A 5,957-nucleotide genomic window follows, 5' to 3' on the forward strand; every position below is an offset into this window, starting at 1 on the left:
TCATAGATGATCATGTGTGTCAAACCTTTTCAGTTTGTACACTTTATTTATTTATTTTTTGAGACAGGGTCTCACTCTATTGGCCAGGCTGGAGTGCAATGGTGTGATCTGGGCTCACTGCAGACTTGACCTCCCGGGCTCAGGCAATCCTCCCACCTCAGCCTCCCTAGTAGCTGGGGCTGTAGGCACACATCACCACACCTGACTAATTTTTTTTCATTTTTTTTTGAAATGCCAGGAAAAAATGTGAAGGAGATGGAAAATAATCATAATGTACTTCATGACTAAGTTGACTATTGTATCTATATAATCATAATGATGTTAACATTGAATATTGATCTGAAAGTATAAATATATTGAGAGCATATGGATGGGTCATGGGATGTGTGTGTAAGAAAGAAACAGAGAGAGAGGCAGGTACAGAGGCTAAATCCTATCTTTCGTAGTGTAAAGTCAATCTAAAAAATGCTTCAAGCTGTAAACCCAAGCCCTATTCATGCAAGCGTGGAATTTGGAGAAGTAGCTGTAAATAGAAATATACCCAGCTCAAAGAATTAGCTGAAAGTGGTTGCATCTGGGGAGCAGACTATAAGAAAGGACTGTTGCTTTTCTTTCCTTTTCTTTTCTTTTTTGCCATGATGGGGCCGGAATTTCACTTTAAAAAAAAATTATTTTACTTTAAGTTCTGGGATACATGTGGAGAACGGACTGTTGCTTTTCTTAACAAGTCTTATGGATCTAGTTGTGTCTTTAAACTAGGTGTGTATATTTATTTAATAAAAAATAAAATGCGGTGGCTCAAGCCTGTAATCCCAGCACTTTGGGAGGCCGAGACGGGCGGATCACGAGGTCAGGAGATCGAGACCATCCTGGCTAACATGGTGAAACCCCGTCTCTACTAAAAAATACAAAAAACTAGCCGGGCGCGGTGGCGGGCGCCTGTAGTCCCAGCTACTCGGAAGGCTGAGGCAGGAGAATGGCGTGAACCCGGGAGGCGGAGCTTGCAGTGAGCAGAGATCCGGCCACTGCACTCCAGCCTGGGCGGCACAGCGAGACTCCGTCTCAAAAAAAAAAAACAATAAAATAAAATAAAATAAAATAAAATAAAATAAAATGAATGTTATTTATTTTTAATTTTTTTACATTTATTTATTTATTTATTTAATTATACTTTAAGTTCTAGGGTACATGTACACAATGTGCAGGTTTGTTACATATGTATACATGTGTCATGCTGGTGTGCTGCACCCATTAACTCATCATTTACATTAGGTACATCTCCTAATGCTAGCCCTCCCCATTCCCCCCACCCCACAACTGGCCACAGTGTATGATGTTCCCCCCGCTGTGTCCAAGCATTCTTGTTGTTCAATTCCTACCTATGAGTGAGAACATGAGGTGTTTGGTTTTCTGTCCTTGTGATAGTTTGCTCAGAATGATGGTTTCCAGCTTCATCGATGTCCTTACGAAGGACATGAACTCATCCTTTTTTATGGCTGCATAGTATTCCATGTTGTATATGTGCCACATTTTCTTAATCCAGTCTATCATTGATGGACATTTGGGTTGGTTCCAAGTCTTTGCTATTGTGAATAGTGCTGCCATAAACATACTTGTGCATGTGTCTTTATAGCAGCATGATTTATAATCCTTTGGGTATATACCCAGTAATGTGATGGCCAGGTCAAATGGTATTTCTAGTTGTAGATCCTTGAGGAATCACCACACTGTCTTCTACAATGGTTGAACTAGTTTACAGTTCTACCAACAGTGTAAAAGTGTTCCTATTTCTCCACATCCTCTCTAGCACCTGTTGTTTCCTGACTTTTAATGATTGCCATTCTAACAGGTGTGAGATGGTATCTCATTGTGGTTTTGATTTGCATTTCTCTGATGGCGAGTGATGATGAGCATTTTTTCATGTGTCTGTTGGCTGCATAAATGTCTTCTTTTGAGAAGTTTCTGTTCATATCCTCTGCCCACTTTTTGATGGGGTTGTTTGATTTTTTCTTGTAAATTTGTTTAAGTTCTTTGTAGATTCTGGATATTAGCCCTTTGTCAGATGGGTAGATTGCAAAAATTTTCTCCCATTCTGTAGGTTGCGTGTGCAATCAGATGGTAGTTTCTTTTGCTGTGCAGAAGCTCTTTAGTTTAATTAGATCCCATTTGTCAATTTTGGCTTTTGTTGCCATTGCTTTTGGTGTTTTAGTCATGAAGTCCTAACCCATGCCTATGTCCTGAATGGTATTGCCTAGGGTTTCTTGTAGGGTTTTTATGGTTTTAGGTCTAACATTTAAGTCTTTAGTCGATCTTGAATTAATTTTTGTATAAGGCGTAAGGAAGGGATCCAGTTTCAGCTTTCTACATACGGCCAGCCAGTTTTCCCAGCATCATTTATTAAATAGGGAATCCTTTCCCCATTTCTTATTTTTGTCAGGTTTGTCAAAGATCAGGTGATTATAGATGTGTGGTATTATTTCTGAGGGCTCTGTTCTGTTCCATTGGTCTATATCTCTGTTTTGGAACCAGTACCATGCTGTTTTGGTTACTGTAGCCTTGTAGTATCGTTTGAAGTCAGGTAGCTTGATGCCTCCAGCTTTGTTCTTTTGGCTTAGGATTGTCTTGGCAATGTGGGCTCTTTTTTGGTTCCATGTAAAACTAATTTTAAAAAGATATTCCTCCTCCAAATCAGTCCATTAATTGCAGTGGTGTTCCTTTCTTTCTTTCTTTCTTTTTTTTTTTTTTGAGACACGATCTCACTCCCATTGCCCAGGCTGAAGTGCAGTGGTGCAATCATGGCTCACTGCAGCCTCAAACTCCCAGGCTCAGGGGATTCTCCCACCTCATCTTCCTGACTAGCTGGAACTACAGGCATGCACCACCATGCCTGGCTACTTTTTTTTTTTGTATATTTTTAGTAGAGACAGGATTTCGCCATGTTGCCCAGGCTGATCTCGAATGCCTGGGCTCAAGTGATCTGACTGCCTTGGCCTCCCAAAGTGCTGGGATTAGAGGCGTGTACCACCATGCCAGGCCTAATTGCAGTAGTCTTCTAAACTTCCTGCTGAGGCCATGGGCCAAGTCTGGCTTACGTAAAAAATCGTTTCCCTTGACAATAAGGCTGTGGCATTTTTTTTTCAGTACTTACTGCTTCCACGGTACTTAGCATTCCTGCCAATAAAAGAAGGTGAGGAGTAATAAGAGATGTTCAACTTCATTAGTAATGGGAAAAATGAACGCAAATTAAAACAATAATAGGTTGGATTAAGAGATATAACACTCTAGTGGTTAAAAGCATGGGCATTGGAACCAGGCTGCCTCTATTCAAATGCAAGCTCTATTGCTTTTAGCTGTGTGACCTTGGACATGTTGCTTTATTTCTCTTAGCTTTAGTTTTCACATCTGTAAAGAGGAATTTATGCAGTATTTTCTTCCTGTGGTGGTTGTGAGGATACAACGAATTAATATGTAGAAAATGCTCAGAACAGAGAAAGTACTTTGCAGAGTAATTTGGCAAATCTAGTAAATTTGAAAATGCTTATACTTTGTGGCCCAGCAATTCAATTCCTAAGTGTCTCCCTGAGCAACTCTCAGAAGTGGGCACAAAGGGATATGCCACGAGAGCATTTTCTCCAGTGCTCTTTGTAATAGCAAAATATAAAATAAAAATTAAAGAGTGGAGGCAACCTAATTATCCCTCAGTTGATGAATGGGTAATTAAGCTGTGATTTACTTATACAGTAGAATGCTACATAACTGTTAAAATGAATGAACTAGAGTGAATACTACAGCAACATGAATCAGCATGAATACGTTTTTAAAAACAATATTGCATAGAAAAAATGAAGAAAAAGAGCAAACATACCCTATTCAATTTTAAAAATTGTAAGAATACTTGAAATAATTTTTTTTTTTTTTTTTTAAGATGGAGTGTCACTCTGTCACCCAGACTGGAGTGCAATGGCGCAGTCTTGGCTCACTGCAAACTCTGCCTCCCAGGTTCAAGTGATTCTCCTGCCTCAGCCTCCTGAGTAGCGGTGATTACAGATTCCCTCCACCATGCCTGGCTAATTTTTTGTATTTTTAATAGAGACAGGTTTCACCATGTTGGCCAGGCTGGTCTTGAACTTCTGACCTCTAGTGATCTGCCCACCTCGGCCTCCCAAAGAGCTGGGATTACAGGCATGAGCCTCCATGCCCGGCTGAAATAATTGCTTATATTCATACATAAGTACAAATATATGCACAAAAGTGATGCATGACAACTGCAGGACAGTGTTTACCCAAGGAGAGATATTGATGAAGAAGTCATGGGTTGTAGAATTTTGCTGTATTTGTAATACATTATTTTTCAGAGAGAGCTGAAGCAAATTAGGCAAAAACGGTAGCGTCCGGTTAATTGCATGGTGATCGTAGGTGGCTGTTTTATCATTTTATCAAGTGCAACTTACAATTAATCTGTAGATTTAACTTCTATAAAATATGATTAGTAAACTGAAAAACATTATACAAATGTTAGACCATTATCATTATTCATATGTCATTATTCAGGCAATATATGAACACACAGGGCAAAGATAATGCTTAAGTTGAGGAACAGCCAAGGTGTAATGCTGGTAGACTGTCCTAGCATTCTAAATTCCAATGAGTTGATTTTTTTTTTTTTTTGAGACAGAGTCTCACTGTCACCCAGGCTGGAGTTCAGTGGCAGGATCTCAGCTCACTGCAACCTCCACCTCCTGGGTTCAAGCGATTCTCCTGCCTCAGCCTCCCCAGTAGCTGGGATTACAGGCACCCACCACCATGCCCAGCTAACTTCTGTATTTTTAGTAGAGATGGGGTTTCACCATGTTGGCCAGGGTGGTCTCAAACTCCTGACGTCAGGTGATCTGCCTGCCTTGGCCTCCCAAAGTGTTAGAATTACAGGCGTGAGTCTGACTATTCTTTGGGTCACTCATGAATAATGAAGAGTGATCAACAAAAAATAAAATGATTCCCACCTAATGCTGGAAGTAGCAATGGAGAAAACTTGAAAAAGACCAAACACTGATAAAATTTCCCATCCTTAAAGTCTGACTCAGCTCTCTCCTCCTCTGTGAACCCTTCACTGATCACCCTCCTCCCCAGTCAGAATCCACCTTCTTAGGCTCCTGCAGCATTTCATCACAAGCAATGTTCTCATTAGCTTTCCATAAATTTATCTTCCCCAGTAGACTGTGAGGCTGAGAGAAGAGAATATCTCTATTTCACTTCTTCTATTCCCTGCTGGGAATATCCTTTCTTACCCACTCGTCAAGGCTCAGGTCCAGAAAACCCTTTCCTGATTCCCCCAGTTTGGGTTAATGCTCTTCCTCTGTGCCTCCATAATACTGTAAGCCAATTTCTGCTGCAGTGTGTGTCAAGGCATATTACTATCATTCCCTGTTTACCTGACACTCCGTAGAGACTGGGAGCTCCTTGACATCAGGGACTGTGTCCCCACAGTGTTCAACAAAGAACTGGCCTATAGAGGGATTGCAATGATTGCATAGTTAAATCAAGAAAACGTACCAATTCTGCAATTAAGTCTTATATATGCGTAGCAGATGCTCTGGCTTGATTGTAGTCGAAGTATAGCTGGTGTGTGGGGTTGAGTTCTAATTGTCATTATTAATCTCGTTGTGAGCATAGAAGCACCGTAAAAACACCAAAACCTAGCTGAGAGTATATACAGGAGTGACACTTTTCAAATGGGCATAATTAACAAGGGAGTGTAACAATTTTGTGACGGCCTTTTATGTTCATTTTTCCCAAGCACCATCTGATCACCTTTTTAGTAGTAATATATGGAATATAGTAGCTTGGTTTTTTTTTTTTTTTTTTTTTTTTTTATGGAGTCTCACTTTACCACCCTGGTTGGAGTGCGGTGGCATGATCTCTTCTTTCTGCCCTCCCCCCCACCCTCAAGTGATTTTCTT

This window comes from Theropithecus gelada, chromosome X, assembly GCF_003255815.1.
Source record: "Theropithecus gelada isolate Dixy chromosome X, Tgel_1.0, whole genome shotgun sequence".
Lineage (NCBI taxonomy): Eukaryota > Metazoa > Chordata > Mammalia > Primates > Cercopithecidae > Theropithecus > Theropithecus gelada.